This window comes from Camelus ferus, chromosome 23, assembly GCF_009834535.1.
Source record: "Camelus ferus isolate YT-003-E chromosome 23, BCGSAC_Cfer_1.0, whole genome shotgun sequence".
NCBI classification, from domain to species: domain Eukaryota; kingdom Metazoa; phylum Chordata; class Mammalia; order Artiodactyla; family Camelidae; genus Camelus; species Camelus ferus.
This window is the reverse complement of record NC_045718.1, coordinates 1,773,277-1,790,669: the sequence shown is the minus strand read 5'-3', so window position 1 is coordinate 1,790,669 and position 17,393 is coordinate 1,773,277. Positions and strand designations below refer to the sequence as shown.

Sequence of the window (17,393 nt, the reverse complement as noted above, 5' to 3'; positions counted from 1 at the left end):
TGAAAATTTTCAGAACTTGGGGGTGGGGAAGGAGGGATTCCCATTGTATGTTGAAAAAGAAATAATAATGCATTTTGATTATGAAGACGTAACACAAAAGAGAAATTAGGCAGCAAAACGCCCTGGTCGGTCTGCTCAGGTGTGTGAGTGCACCGGGGCAGCGCGGGATGCAATATTATTAAGCTGTAATTTAGTTTAGATAAGTAGAGGATGCTGACTGTGGCCATTCTTTTAAAGGGAGATGTCTCACTCAGTCGCAAAACAGACATTTCTTCCTTTATGATCCCATAAAAGAAAAAGAACAAAAAGTCAATGCTCACCTATTGTCCAAAAAGACTGTACCATCTAACTTAGTTTAAGATAGCAGGGCAAAAAATTCTTTTTTCATCTTTTAAGCTCTTCCTGCAGTTTTTTTCAGAAGCCTCTAATTTTATATCACAGTCCAGTTAAATGGTTTAAGTGCCATAGTCAGTTAAGAAGCTGAAATTACAGTATACACAACTTAAATCATTTTCTGCTAATTCAGCCATTTAGCGAAAATATATGTGGTAAAAATACTTTTTAAAGTGCCTCTTTTACAGCATTCAATATTTCATTTCAGTTGATTCTTCTGTGTGGAACCATGTGTGTTTTTCTATGACAGAAGACTAAAATATTCATAGTGTATTTATTTTATTGTGTACATTGCTCACATAGTTCAAGTGTGAGCTTCTTAAGTGACTGAATACTTTTATTAAAATAATATTACCTATTAGAAAAATCCTGGAGGGCAGGGAATTAAAAAAAAAGTAAAAAACTCACTACATTGATTGGAAACTCTCCTCACCAGGGGGGAGGGGGGAAAACAGTAACAATACAACAAATCTGGATATGTAAACTGTTTCTTGGGTTAGAATCCACATTTTTGTTTGAGCTGCCATTCTCTGTGCTACAGGGCCCCGTCACAAGCTCAGACTTCTATTAAAAAAAAAAAAGTGTGAGAGAGCAGATTGTTTGCCGGGCGCCCTTTTATTTTTCCTATTCAGCGTCATTACCTTCCGCTTTCCTTAAATATAGGCAAATAAAATGACAGAGAAATGAAATGACCGCAGCGTTTAGAGGGCTGGCTTGTTCTAGGACAATCGGATCTCACTGGGTAACGTACACGCAAACACACACGTCCCGTTTATTTCATTGTTTCTACTGCGGGGAACCATTCTCACCACTCTCCACGCCTTTGTTGACCCAACGCCAGTAAAGTTGCGTGGCTATAAATAGAAGCAGCGGATTAAGAACTAGGGGAAAACAGATCTTCTCTGGGTACCTACGGATCGGATCGATCCCCTCCAAGAGGGTAGAGGTTGAGAGGGTGGAATAAAGTGAACTGCGGGGCACTTGGGCTCTGAAACACAATTCCTTCGCCCCAGAGCTCTAGTGGCCAGATGTGCGCGACTCTCTAGACCCGAAGCCTTTTTTCGTCAGCCAGGGGTCCTCGCCAAACGCAGGAAACTGGGTGGGAGATCTGGCAGGTCCGAAATGGGGCAGAAATTTCGGGCTGATCAACGAGCCGGTGTTCGGGGAACATTTTAAAGCCTTTGGGGCGCTCCCGCGTAAGCCCCGCTGGTTCCGGCCAGGCGGCGGGTGGCTCCCTCCTCCCCACCTCGTGGCGCACTGTCCCCGGCAGGGGGCCCGGGCCGAGCCCCGCTCCTCCCGGCTCGCGCCGGCCAGGGCCCCTCCCCCGCTGCCCAAAGCGCGCCCGCTTCCGTGCGCCCCAACTGGGGGTGTCTCCTCCATCACCCGCGCCCCAGCCTCGCTGCAGAAGTTGGTCTGCGGGGGGTACGGAGACTCGCTTCCCCAGCTGCTGGGGCCTGGAGAAGCCAGGGTGCCCCGGGATGCGGAGTGGGGGAAGAGGTCGTGCGCCCTCCCCTCCTTCTTCGGGGGCTCCCCGATCTCGGCGGCGTGGAGACCCTGAGATGCCCCCCAGCCCGCGCCCCTGCCGGGACACCGAAGGCGAAGGCGTCTGGGGACGGCGCCCGGCCCGGGGCTGCGGGGCCCTCCAGTGTCCCGCCGCTTCCTCTCCCGGCGCGGCACCCGCCACCCCCGACAGCCTCTCGGGGTCCCTCCTCCGCACCCCGTGTCGTGTAACTGACCAGAAGCCTTACTCTAATTGCAGAGTTCAACATAAATCACTAGGTTCAAAGAAACCTCGCCTTCCTCCCACTCATCAGCTGGAAAGGGAGGTCGGGGAAACAAAAGACGTAAAGGAAAATTAAGCTACTTCTCACTCGGCGCTGAACTTGGAGGTGGGGGAGCGGCGCCGGGCGCGCGGAGAAGGCGGCCGCGAGCAGGGTTTCCAAACGAACCCCGAGAAGGGGGAGGGGGCGGGGGAGGAGGAAAGACAAACATCTGGGGATTGGACCATATGCTGAAGCTTTGTCTTGTCCTTCAAAGTTCGGCTGCCCTTGAAGTGATTTGTCAGGCGGCCCACGGGTGACAGGGAGGATGTTCGGCGGGGAGCGGGGGGCGGGAGGCGCCGGGGGGAGAGGGGAGGGAGGGAAAGGAGTGGGGGGGAAGAGGGAGAAGCCGAGGAGGGGGGAGCAAATTGACCCCACCGCCCGAGGAAAAGAATTCAGTATCCGCGGAGGTGCGGAGCCAAGACTGCGGAAAAGAAGAGGGAAACAGAGGTGCCGGGAAAGGAAAGCCGAATAGAGAGAAAAAGGGGAGGTGGGGGAGAGGAAATAGACGGGGAGATAAATTGAAGATAGTAACTGAGGTGTCTTTAAAAGGTGCATGTCTCCTATTTTAGGAAAAGTGTCTTTGAGCTGCCCCCCCCAACACACTTTTTTTCTTTCTTTTTTACCGCCAACCGCTGAACTGATTAGACTGTAATTAAGTTCATAAAGCCCTCAGATTATCCACCTGTTTATTCACTAAAGTCGGGGTCTCATCAAGCAAATTAGCTGCTTCCAGGCTACACATTGGGCCTCGAGCTTGCCTGATTAATGAAGTTTATTGGGAGCTGTTAAAAACATTAACTGGAGAAAATCTCAGCAATTCGTCATATTTAAGGGATGGAAATTAAATCTTACTATGCAAATGAGAAAAAAATTTAAAGCATCTTTAGGGGTTCCTATCTGCATATTATTTTTCTTTAAGATTCTGTTCAGGAAATTGGATTTAGAATATGAAGCCTTATTTGGACTTGTCAAGAATATTCGGTCCCACTTTGGCCTTATGATGAGGAGTGAAAAAGAAAATTAAGACCTACTCCAGTTCCCAAAGCAAAGAAATTTTTAAGACATCCAATCAAAGCCAACTCTCCCAAGAAAGCCAATTTTTAAATTAAAGTTAATGTATCCATCTAGAGAATGAGATTTGGGGGTATTCTTTCAAGGGGCTTAATGTTTGATTTGGGGGAGGGCTGGGATGAAATCAAAAGCTAACTGAGAGAGGAGGGGAGTTACGTAAGTCCCCTTAGAAAGGAACAAATGTGAGAAAAACAGTAGAGTGACCTGAAGAAAATCACCACAAATCAAAGAATATTCTTATAAATTGGCTACAGAAAATATTTCTGTACCCAGTGTTTGCAATCATAAATGCTGTGGCTCTTGGACAGGTCCCTGGTGTGATTAAGAATTTTAATAGGAGAAGAGGGAGACATATAACCAAGTGGAAAGAGGACATGTAGTGCAAATTGAGAACATAATCCAGAATTTGTAAAGCAGTATTTACTTTGGGTGCTGCTCGGTGATATTGTCACACAAATGTTTATTAATGGTTGCAATTATAGAAGTGAAGGGAGACTGATTTCAGGATATTAGTTATTCTTCAAAAGGGGGAAATCCTTTCTACAAGAGTAACAAAAGTCCATGGATAAATATCTCCTATTTCAGCAAAATATTGAAAGTAAAAATGTGTAATGAGTAAATATTTTTGTCAATGAAAGGCTTCTGGAAATGCAATCTTTGAAGAGTTACTTTTAAATCTTTTCTAATTTTTTTCTAGAGACGTTTTAAGTATTAGTGCAGTTTGAAATGTTTGCTTATGTAGTCCATTATGTATTTAAGGGCAGTGTTGTATATTTTATAATTTCTGTGAAATATATAATATATTAGAGTACATAAAACCTAAACTCTATATAAGACAAGGGACAGGCATCATTAATAGAAAATTCGATAACTTTTAAGAATATTTACCTCACCATAATAGTCACCTTTTATGGATTCAATTCTAAAATAATAGATTTTTATAGTTATTCTTCTTATATTGTCCTTCAAAATTGATCTTCTAGGTAATGCTAACATTTTTATTTTAAAAACTTAGTGTTGACATTAATTTCTCTCACCTTAATGAGGTTATTTACAATTGACTAAGGAGAGTAACAGTAATCACTTACATTATTTCTCTTTCAAAGGTCCAAAAACTTCCGATTTATGTATTTCTCTCCTTTGGTGAATGTAATATAGCTTTGTGGAAAAAAATGTAAATTCGATGTCTGGAAAATTCAATAAGAACACCCAAAAGCATAGATAACCTTGAAAATCATCTTCATTTGTCTTAATCTGTAAAAATCTTTATTTGTTTACTGTCTCTCCAAACTTTAATATATTTGAAATATAAACCACAAAAATTCCCTTTTGCTCTATCAATACTATATATAGCATTATTTGGTTTACAATATGATTATTTTGTAACAAATGAACTGTAAACCTTTTTACTTAATATTGGAAATAAAATAATCACTTAAGATAGTTCTGGGTAATGACTAAAAATTCTTAATAAATGCATCTGATACTGTCCATTGAATTATTTAGAATGCATTTTATACTTATATTCTAATTATTAAGGGATTATTCAGTAAAACAACATTAATTTAATTTATTATTGTTCAGGTAAATACAGATTTAAACAGACTTATTTCTCATACAATTTTAAAGTAACATTGAAGGAAAACAATTATCATTTGTGCTGAAGAGTGGTCATTTATTAGGATTTGACTTAAACACATAAATGAGAGAAGAGACAAGTAGATTCTCTGAGGGTATTTAAAAGTGCATTTGCTATAAACACAATTTAGGAAAGATTTTGTCTCACATTTTTAATATCAAAACATCTTAAAATCACATCATACTGATAGAATATTTGTCATCACGGCATCATATGTTTAACAGTTCAGTTAAAATATGAATATTTTTGTACAAAGATGATTTGCCTTCAGAGTGTACAGTCAGACAGTGGGCTTCTGAGCTGCTAACTAACGGGCATCAATTATTATCATTTGTATTTCTGGTCTCGAGAGTGGTATGGATAAAGAAGGTCAAAATGGTCCCCGATGAAAGGAAACTTCTAAAAACGTTTGGAAAAGTTAATGAATTAGATTTCCCGTGCACTTGACGATATTAGGGTTGGGAGATCAAGACTCCCACCAGCCAAATCAAGAATATTCACAGGTGGCAGGAACGCTCCAAGTTTCTTTTTCCCCTCCACCGGAGGAACGTCCTCCCATAGCTAGAGGTGGTAATATTTATTTCACGTAGCCCTTCGTAAGTGCCCGGCAATGCTTTTTGTAAAAATGTCCCTTTCACTTTATAAAACATGCTTTCTGCTGTGAATAAAATTACAGTGTTAACAAACCATAATTATTGGGTTTTTTCTCTTTGCAACAATAAAGTTCAATGAAATGAACAAAGCTAGAAAAGATGTACCACAATCCCCTATTTTCTTTAACTGCCTTTAAATGATTTATGAAATAAAAAATGCTCCTTCAGTGTGCCTTTAATAACCAGGGCTTTCTTCACCAATTAGTCTCTATCTTCTTAAATATTCAAAATATTAGGATATAAAAGAAGCTCTCTTTAGGATCTACCGCGTTTTTATCAAAGCCTCCCAAAAATGGAAAGTGTTCTGATGCATAGCTAGCATAATCAATTGCTAATTGTTTCTAAAATATATTTTATTTGTTTTTAATAAAATAGTACTTGGAATAAAGAAATATGGCATATAGCTTTAAAGAGAAGCCAGAATGTCTGTAATATTCAGCAAATACATTTCAAATGCTACATTTTGTATTTTGTGTTCTTAGAACTGAGAGCTTCTCTGTAGAGACGCTGACTTAAATGTTAGAATTCACAGTTCAAAACTGTGTTTTTGTCACTTTAATGCTGTAAAATTATTAAGGGGAAAATAGGTACATTAGGATAATAAAGTCGATAATATTTTCATTCTCAACTATGCAAATGTTGCTCAAGTGAAATATGTTTTATTATTTTATATTTCCAGGGCAACCTTTTGAGTCTGGAAAGGTCAGTACTAGGATTTTATTTTGATGCATGATATGACCTAATTCTTTCATGTGTTGCAGAAATCCAAAGGGGGTAGAGTGTGCCTCTTTTTTTTTTTTTTTTTTTCTCTTTGATGTAAGTCTAAATTGCAACAGCTAAAATGCCTTCCCATAATTGTAATGAGATCAGTGGGTTTTAAGTATGAAATGAATCAATTATTGTAAGCAGAGCCCCTGTGTAAATCACTGAATGCCAAACCAACCTCAGGATTATAAAATGAATCTTTGACAAGTATTCAAGGTTTCAGCATAGTCTCCATAATGAGGATTAAGTACTTACTATCCAGTGAAAGCAAAGTTTTATTCACTTACGAAGGCATATGTGCATATGCATTAAAAGAAGTCAGATTGAAGGAAGCTTTAAAGCAGCAGTGAAGGTAAAAATCCATGATAAATCAGTCTAGTTTATGTTTTTAAAAAAATCCCAGAAGCATAGTACATGAAATGGCAATACAGCTGTGATTGAGAAATAACTATGTTAACAATGAAAAATAATAACATAGTTTTAAAAATATTTTTATTTTAATCAAACCCTTTAACAATAAAAAAAAAAATCAAGGGATTGTCATAAAAGAAATCAGGACTATCCACTTGTCAGTCTTAGTAATTCGTGGAATTTGATATTTTTCAACTGGGAAGAACAATAGAATGTAAAGTTTTAGCAGAACTAAAGACAGAGGAAGATACTAATTTCATTATTTTTGATACATTGATTCTAACAGGGTAGGGAGATTTGGTTTAAATAAAATAGTTCCCTCATGCCCATGTCCTAGCTGAGTCTCTTCGCTTTCCTTTCTTTTCCTTTCCATTCCTTTTAGATAACTGCCTTCTGTTAATTCACTATAACTAGCTGTCTAGTAACTTTACAACTCACTGTTGGAAACGGCAAGTCAGAAGCATCAGCGGCATATATGTGTGTCTTTAGCGATTTACTACCATACTTGAATGCTTATGCTTATGATAGGGTTTATGTGTTTTTTTTTTTTTTAACATTGTGAATGATGGCAACAAGATACATTTTCTCCCGGTTTATCCTGTCCCAACTACACACTTCTTGAAATTTTTTAGGTTCTGCATCACATAGAATCAGAAATTAAACTATCAAACATTAAACTTAAAATTTTAATAAACAGAAAAACAGTAACTTGAATGTTCTTTGATTGTTTTTACATATTGTTTCTTTTACTATATTTCTATTTAAGCATTCCAGGCATTATGCAAGAAATTAAAAGCATGGTTCTTTAAAAACATGGAATAAAGTCTTACACTAAATTAATTCAGTATTCTCAACACTTTATAACTCAGTGAAAGGATAACTGTATATTTTAATAAATTTATTTGGGCCCTAGTATATACAAAATACAAAGAAAGTAGTCTAAATTTGCCGGATAAAATTATGTTGTATTAAGTATGCTCAATCAAATTATGCTTATTTCGCTAATGAGAAAATTAGAAATTTTGGCATAGATGTAGATATTTGTGAAAAAATAACACCTATGTAACAGTAAAAATATAATACCTAAATAGTATTTTCCTGCCACATTTTTCATCAAAAATAAACTGTATCTTGCTATTCTTAAATGTTAATTTTTTATTTTCCTCTATTTTGTTTCAAATATATTCCTATTGTACTAGCATGATGTGCCATTTTTAAGACTAAGAGATTTATTATTGATGCGCATGTGTGAACGTAAACAAGAATCTCAAAATAAATACAAAACTCACAGAAGTGAACGGAAAGAGAATACTTACATGGAAACTGTGTGTGCTTGAAACAGCTAAAATCAATGTCTACAAATTCATATTCAAAGGCAAGGATTTAAGTCGTTTGCTTGGATTTGAAAAGAGAAATGATTTCAAAATAGTGAACATTTACAAATAAAAAGAGAACAGTGTCCACCGGGCAAGGAACGAGTTTAAATTTGCAGTGAGAGTCTGACATCTGGTGGTAAGAGGGAGGAGCATCAGACAAGAAGGAGGCTATTGTAAAGCATCTTCCGCCTTTTATACAACAAAAAATAAATTAAAAATTCTAAGAATTTTTTATCTTTTTTCTTAGACATTTTCATAACATTTTTGCCTCCTCCCAATGAATTTACCGTAAGTCCTATTTTATATTTACATTTCCTAAATATCACTTGTGTTAAAGATGTTTTTCAGTAGGATAAAAATAATAGTCAGCAGTTATCTTTAAAATAATAATAAATATGCACTTAGAAATAGTTTGATACTTACTAAATCAGTTCATAGAAAGTTAGTTTTATATTACATCTTTGGAATCAAAATGAACCTTTCCTAAATCTTCCCAGTAAATGATAAAAAAATTAAAAATTCACAAAGAAATATAACTCATTTTTAACAAAGAACAAGAATGACAATAAAAAGATTTTAAACATTCAGTTGTTTAAACATTAAATATTAAAAAGATAAAAGAATAAAACTATTGATAGATAATACACTCTTAGCCCATAATACTATTTTTTATTAAAATTATCCAAAAGAATCATAAAGTTGGTACAGCAAACTATATTCTAAGGCTAACAACTTATTACAGTGGAATATGTTTATATTATATGAAATTAATCTTGCTTAAATTATGCACTAAGTAAATTAAAATGACAAGTAAAAATAAAATTAGTAATATTAATGTTTCATAAAGTAGATTTTTGTGTTATTTCATTTTATAATTTTAACATGTCCTTCAAATAATTTTTAAAAGCTTTGCTGTACCAGAATAACAATAGGCTTTTTTTTTTACCCTTAAATATCAAAATACAAAGCTGGAAATTTACACAGAATTTTGGCATCATTATCTGCATATTCAAATGAATGAAGTAGCCAGAGAGGAAAGCTTCTTCATAATTTTATCTTCCTTAAAAATCTGACCAAACAATGTGAAAATTGTTGGTAATTAAAAAAATCTATCGCATTAATTGCCTCAAATCTCCATTTTGCTCAGTGTACGTAGGCAGTCTTAATTTGACATTAGCTGTTTCTGGTGTGGCTCTTTTGACGTCTTCATCTAAGAGGCTGTGCGTGTGACACTTAGAACAGAGAATGCTGTTGATCTACGAAAAGTTTCCTGTCATTGTAGCATCTCAAAAATCCTTCTGTAGTGGCAGATAAACAATAGAATCCTAAGATCAACATCTGATTTGTCCTCATTTCCCCCCCTACAGCTTTAAATTGAATTAGTGCCTGGGGTGGATGGTCATTGGATGGGTTGGTTATTGGTCTCCCTCATTGATGCCATTAGTATCGAGCAGGAGATGGAATTCATTGTCTATTGTGAATTTGCTGAATGAACTTGCCAGGAGGGTATTTGAGATACTCGGAAACACTCAGTAGTATGAGTGGGAGGCATTCCCCTGGACCACTGTAATCAAGGACATAAAAACATTTCTATTAATTTACTCATGAAAAGTTGATATCCCCACAAATTAATGAGAATCTGGAAAGAATTTTTAAAAGTGAGAAACACTTCTACCATTACCAATGAAACATTTCTCTGTAAAGCCCTGGTGATTTTAGGAATGCTTGTCAAATAATAGAAACCATAGTGGGTTTTTTTTTTTCCCTTGGAGATAATTCATTTTATTCTTACAGTTTTTGGTGCAATTATATTATGTATGAAAACTCTCTCTCCAAGTGCTTTGAAGATAGGACATCTTTCTTAGCAGAGACTTGTGAATAAGTAATGCAAGGAAATTTCAAAGCATTTTAGGATAAAAGCAACTCTATATGTCCACTAATAAATGTTGCTGTTCATTTTCCCCATAAAAGTACCTAATTTTTCTTCATAAGAATGAATATAATTTTGTTCCAGAATATAATTTTTTGAGAGCTCTTTGGATGGGGAGCCCTTGTTCTTCCCTCATAAACACTCTGGCTCCCCATGGTATGACCTCTCTGCTATTTTTATTGGTCTGAGAAAAAAGATGATTATCAGTTTTTGCTGGCCTTCGATTTCTCAGTGCCTGGCATAAAGTCAGATTTCAATGATTTTTTAAATTTAGTTTTTAAATTTAAGTAAATAATGAACAAATGCAAAAGTGCTTTTTCCCCCCTCCAATATCAGTCATTTTCTTCTAAAAGAGAACATAAAATTCCAATATCATCTATCCATGCTTGAGAGAAAACAGCATGATAAGTTATTACAACACGCACACGGTCACATTATGTGCGAAGGCTTTGAAAATTCTTTTCTTTGGACAAAAAAAAAAAAAAAGAAAGAAGGAGATGAGAACCTTCACAGTTAAGCAATCCTTGGGGTCCATGTTATAGAAGTAGGTACATGAAGGAGATAACGTTCTAGCGGCTAATATCTGCACTGATAATGTTTATACAGTAAGATGCCATCTGCTACGCGAACATTTGCACACATTAATGGGCCCTGAGCTTGCAGTGATATATTTTACATGCAGAAGCATGTCAGAAATTTGTAACAGATCAAATATGTGGGCCCGTAATAGGCATTCCATTATCATGTTAACCATAATCTGAGCATTTGGTTTCCTGATGATTTTACAATAAAATTATATATTTTTAGAACTCTCTTAATTTCCCCATCTTCCCTGGTCACTGCTGACCACGTTATTTTTTCCGTTTGATTGTGTTCTATAATATTTACTCTCTGTGCTTCTCATGTGCAATTAACAACCCTGTTTAACTATTTCACTAATAACATGGTTGTCTTTCCTGAACGGTTGGTTAACTTCTCCAGATCAGAATATGTGTCTCCCTTCTTTGGTAACCACATACTTCACAGAACCAGGGTTTTCAGAGATGATGTTAAGTTTTGAAGTGACAGTACTAAATATACCCTGGATCTTTGTTTTTATAGGAATGCTATTAAAATATATGAAATATACATTTTATTCAGACTATATGCAATATAAAACGTTTTTTGTTAGCTGATTCACCTAATGGTATCTGGACCCAACACCAGTTAATCTCTGTCCATTAGCCTATTTTTCCCCCCGTGGTGCTAATCACTATCTAAAATTAACTTGTTTGGGTTATTTTTTCACTTTTTTTTATCATCTGTCTCCTTTACTAGAATCTAAACTTCATGAGGACAGGGACCTTTCTGCCTTCTTCATAACTCTGTCCTCAATGGCTAGAACTATGTCTGCCTGTAACACATGCTTAGGAAGTGTTCATTTTTCCCAATACACTCAATTTATAATTGATAGCTTACTAGGATTAGAGTCACAGTGTTAGAGGGAAATTTAGAGTCTGTTTAATTTCACTGTGTAACATCTCTGAGAGATGCTCATGTGACTTCTGCTTGTGTTTTAATGACAGAAGGCTCATCACATATGGAGGCCATCAGAGCCATTGTTGGACAGCTCTTGTTTTTAAAAAGATCTTCCTTACAATGACTTGAATACTGTCTTGCTGATACATTCACACCAGGTCTAGTTTTGCTCTATAGAACTACAAAAACAGGTCAGTTTCTACATAATTACTCTCCCAACATGTTCACACACACACACAAACAATTATTTTCCTCTTTGAATAAAACGTCACTCTGTAAGGTGTGCTAGACAGGAATAGTTCCCATTTTCATGTCCACATAGTCAAATGGGAGAGACAGATAATTAAACACATTATGTTCGGAACACATGTTAAGTACAATGCTTGAATAAGAAGTACGAGATCAAAAAGAACCAAAGTGAAGTCTGGTCCAGAAGAGAGGCTGCCCCAAGTTCTGATGACTCAAACAGATGTACAATGTAATACCCTCCTGCACCCCCCCCCCCACAAGATGTACATTGCACAGAAACACTTCTGAAATTGGATTTGTGGGGTTTTTTCTAGATATGATAACATAGTGAGTATGGCCTCAGAAGAGTCACAAGGCAAGAGGAAAGTCTACCAAAGAGAGCACATTGCGTTTGGCTTACTTATATGTAAGATTAAATGCTACCATCATCTGCTGGAATCCCATTTTGTTCTAATTTTTTGTGGTCTCTTGAAAGATTGAATGGGCTTTCTAAATATGGCTTCATATTTTTTCCTAATTAAAAAAATGCATGATTTTCATAAAGTCTTCTGTGTTTCTAAAACTTGCTTATTTCTAATATGTACTTTTAATTTCCTATTACAAAGGTTTTCTTTGTAAACATTTAGATCACTAATCAAATAAGTATCTTCTTTAAATAATGTGTGTTATCAGCCATATCACACAAAATTGTTGATCAAAAAATTTTGAGTGGAGATGCTTCAATGTTATGATATATACTTATAACTAGATTTGATCAGTTTGCAGGGTGAAAATTAACTGCTCTTATAAAGGTTGGCTCTTAAAACATTTTCCCCAAGTTTGTTGCTTACCTTCGATCTTAATAATTTTTTCAAATATGCCTGCCACTTCTTATCACTGCACACTGGAACACACCATTGTCTTCATATTCTCCCAACACAAACTCGTGCTCTTTTACACCATGATTCTCTTCCATCCTCTCACTTTCTGGAATTTGATCCTTGATATGGAATCCAAGTGATCCTGAGCAAAATTATATACCTCCCTATATATGCAATTGGTCATAAATAGGTCACACGGCACCCTGTAACCATTCGATGGAAAGAGTTAGAGGACCACTATGACTGGCTGAGACCCAGTCGAAGATATTCCAGGGAAAAGGTTCACTCTTACCTAAAGCGTGTAGGAGAGACATAGTCACTTGAACATACTGGGGCTTTTCTAGCAAGGATTCCATGAGAAAAGGATGTTCAGTAGATAACTTAGAAGTCTCCGTATGCAGAACTTATAAGAATACTTTGTTATTCAATTTATGAAGACTATATAATAACATAGATATGTCTTGGTACATAATGTTAAGTCAAAACAACCAGGATTTTTTTAAAGTATATATGAAATGATCACAAGTAAATATTTTAAAACCTTGGCATAGTCAAAAAGACCAAACAGTTAATACTAAAATGCTAGTAACAGACTGCCTGTATACTTTCAGTGGTAGAACTATTTGTGTATTTGTATGTTCTGTTTGTTTCCACTTTCCCTTTAAATTTTCTTTAATGAGCTTCTTCTTCAAATAGTTCTTTAAATAAAAAATAATTTCTTGTCAGCTGTGTCCAGTTACATTATCTACTGCCTAATCTAAATCAAATAAAACAAATTTATGGAGCCTGAAGTTTCCCAGTCTCAGATCATAGCAATGACAGCTTTTTTTTTTTTTTCTTTCAGTACTTACAGCTCAGCCAAGAGACAAGCAATTTTCAATAAAGGAAAAGAACTCCCTTGCCAAGAATCCTCAGGTCAATGATCAGGAATATATGATATTTTAGAGTTTAAATATTTATCAAAGATTAGGATGATTATAAATTCACTAAATACATATTCTTACAACTATACTAGGTTTTCACTAATATCTTATGTTTGAATTAATTATGATTCACCAGAAAATCTATTTTGTAGTATAAAGAGAAATAAAAACCTTTCTTTCAAGCACCCATAAGCCTGGAGCCTACTAAGTCCAGGCCAAAAATAAACTGTATATAGTTCATCCATCTCTCCTTCCCATTACTCTTTGGTTGTATGAGGGGTTAATTACGACCATGCAAGCTGCTGGGAGACACACATTCTCTTGGGAAGACAAACTACGAGGCTGAAAGGTACCAGTGCTTCTTTCTACCACTGTCATCAGAATAATCCACAAAATACACTCAGAAGTGTTTGCAGGATAAAAAAAAAATGAGTATCATGATATCTGAGTAGCACTAACACACTCATTATCTCATTAGCAGGGCTCAATCTAAGACCTAGAAAAAGTAGTGATGGGAGGTGAAACATTCAGTAATTTGCTTTTTAAAGGTGACTACCTATAAAACAAAGTCTCGATGGCAAATGTAAGTTGATCATCTCTTGCACGCATCTAAAGGACAGAAGCCCGTATCTAGTTGTAGAGATGTGTTAACTGTGGACCTTTCAAAACTGTTTGCAAGAGCATGGTGAGCACTGCTTTTCCCTATCAGTTTGACATCCAAACAGCTCAGAGCTGGTAGGATTCTTCATCCATCACCTTGATCACAATGGCTGTATGGACAGGGAATTTAGGAGAGCTGATCTGCTCTGTCACGTTGGGCTACAATTTGTTCTTTTTTTTTTTCTTTCTTACTTTTCTTTAGGCCATCTCATCCATCAACTGAACTGCACAACAATTGAGACCAAAAACTAAAACTACATGTAATGACACTAGGTTAAATGATTGGGCACTGCTAGACCCACAAGGAATCGGACTGACCATTCTGTTTGATTTAAAGAATCAGTCCGCCAGTTGTGAGATACTCATGCAAACAAATGAGAATTTGGCATCACGCATCCTGTGTAGCTAGAGTCTCTGGTATTGCAAAGACATTAAATATCCAGTGGAATGAACATATTTTCAGAATAAAATCAAAGACGTCAGATTTGTGGTTGCCAGCAGGCAGGGAGTGGAGAGAGTGGGAATTGGATGAAGGTAGTTAAAAGGTACAAATTTCCAGTTATAAGATAAATAAGTACTAGGGATGTAATGCACAACATGATAAATATAATTAACCATTGTATATTATATATGAAAGTTGTTGAGAGTAAATTCTAAGAGTTCTCATCACAAGGGAAAAAATTTTTTCCTATTCCTTTAGTTTTGCATCTCTATAAGTTGATGGACGTTCACTAAACTTACTGCGGTAATGATTTTATGGTGTATGTGAGTCGAATAACTATGCTGTGCACCTTAAACTGAAGACAGTGCTGTATGTCAGTTTTCTCTCAGTGAAACTAGACAAAATTAAAGGCATTGAAATCTTTGAATAAATACTATTTTGAATAAATCAAAAAGGACATTGTTAGAAAAAAATGAATACCAATATAAAGCTTCTGGTAAGTGAGTTTTAGAATGTGGACCACGTGCAGGAGTTCGTAGCCTACAGGTTCAAGTATAAGCAGTGGGAGGGTGTGTCAGCCCAAGATGTAGTGATGCCTCATGAGAAACACACGTAGCAGAGTTTCTGCTGGCCCCAGGGACAGCCAGGGGGTCTCTGAAGACTCTAACACCTTGGAGGTCACATCTCCCTCTGCATTTAAAGGTGCCTTACTTTGCCTTTTCCATCAGTGAATATGATTAAACTCCCGCTGTTGTGCTAAATTTCCAAGATTGTAAAAAGTCCGGGGAATTAAAAAGGTCGCTGCAGTATTTCATTTCACTAGCAAATCTGTGGAATAATGTTTCAGGAGGACATAGGAAATTGCTTGAAAAGAGAACCTGTATCCATATTCTGGAAAAATCTGAGTGGGAAAACCCAGGTGGGAAAGAGAAGATCCTTTTAGGTGTTTCAAGGACACAATGACACTCCTTACTGAATGGTCTCAGTCAAGAAAGTTAAAATGCCATTTTAATAGCAAGAGGAGGCTAGATTCTGGTCACTTAACATGAAGATTTGCCAAGAGTGAGTTGTAATATCCATCTTTCTGTGAACACTTCAAATTGTTTATGAATTTAAAATGTTGACTTTATACCTTAGAACCACAAAGTAACTATACATTATAACCCTTCCTGTTTTAGTACAATACCACTATTTTATACAACTAGGAGAAAAATGTTAGATGTAAATATAAAATTAAGAAATAGTGAGGAGGGAGGGTATAGCTAAGTGGTAGAGCTCCTCATGCCTAGATGCATGAGGTCTTGGGTTCAATCCTCAGTACCTCCATTAAAAAATAAATAAATAAACCTAATTACCCCCCAAAAATTGAAAAAAAAGAGAAATCAATTGATCAGTCACTGCTGTCTAATAGAAATATAAAGTGAGCCACAAATATAATTTAAAAAAAAAAGAAATAGTGAAATCAACAGAGATAGAACATATACACGAGTGACCAAGTCATCACTCATTCAGGACAAAATGTAAAACACTGCTTAAATCTCTAAGATGAAAAAACATTCATGCTGGCCTATAATAAAAATAATTTTGATGCATGTTAATGCAAATGTGCTTTGAAATCTGCTGAGTCCCATCAGCAATATGATACTTTGTGACAGTTCAAAATTCAAGGACAGATCTTAAGCAGATCCACCCAAAAAAACTGCCTCAAGTTTACCCTAGTTTAGTGTTTGCATAACATGAAACAGGAACATGGAACATCTTCAAAATAAGCTAATAATATTCATGATGTTTGATTATGTAAAACAAAAAATTTGGGGACAGAATCGTTTAGGTTCTCCCAGGGAAAATGGTGTGCATTACTAGTAAACATTTATTAAATTCATAAAATATGTCAGACAAGTGCTTTATAAGGATCATCTCATTTAATCTTCTCAAAAATCCTATGAGGTAATATTATTATTCCTATTTTACAGATTAGAAAACTGAGATACAGAGAAGCTAAGCAACTTGGATGAAGTGTATGGTGGAGCTGGAAGACGAACCCATACCCCAGGTTCTTACTCAGTGCACTATTCTGTGTAGACATGATTTAAGCCACAAACCACAAAGTAAATTCTCAGTAAATTCTGATATTCCAATACCATGATTATGAAAGTAGTTTGATGACATTCATGTTAACAATTTTTTGGACTTACTGGAATTTTTTAAACCTTTAATTAATCATAACATCAAACTGTTAACCATTAAAGATTATATATTAATTCTACTGTTTCATACATCTTTGCAAACACAAGCACAATAAGCCATACGATCTTAAACCAAGATGAATTGAATCCTGTTGTCATTGTGAGCAACACAGGATACACATTCTTTATAGATAAAGCCCCAATATTATCCATTTTTGTCTCTGGTCACCTCATAACCTACAGATGATACAAGCTATTCATTGAGAAAACCGATAGATTATTTTTCACAACTACATAAAAAGAATCAGAGCAAGACGTCCTTATGAGAAGAGAAAATGTGAACAGAGACATAGAAAGAAGAACATGTGAAGACACTGGGAGAAGACATTCATCTAAAAGTTGAAGAGAGTTTTTTTCTTTTTGACTTTAGGACATCTCATCCATCAACTAGGTGTGCGGATTCTCATACAATCCACGTCCAGTGTTTCAGACTC

General features: G+C 36.2%; 1 long non-coding RNA gene across 1 annotated transcript in view; it reads right to left on the bottom strand.

Annotated features, from left to right (window-relative positions):
- Positions 1-8,892: 8,892 nt before the first annotated feature.
- The window catches only part of LOC116659327, a 73,811-nt gene continuing 65,310 nt past the window's right edge, over positions 8,893-17,393 (bottom strand). Inside the window, exon 3 of the long non-coding RNA XR_004314646.1 lies at positions 8,893-9,695. This is a non-coding gene — a long non-coding RNA (uncharacterized LOC116659327). The remainder of the gene's footprint in view (positions 9,696-17,393) is intronic.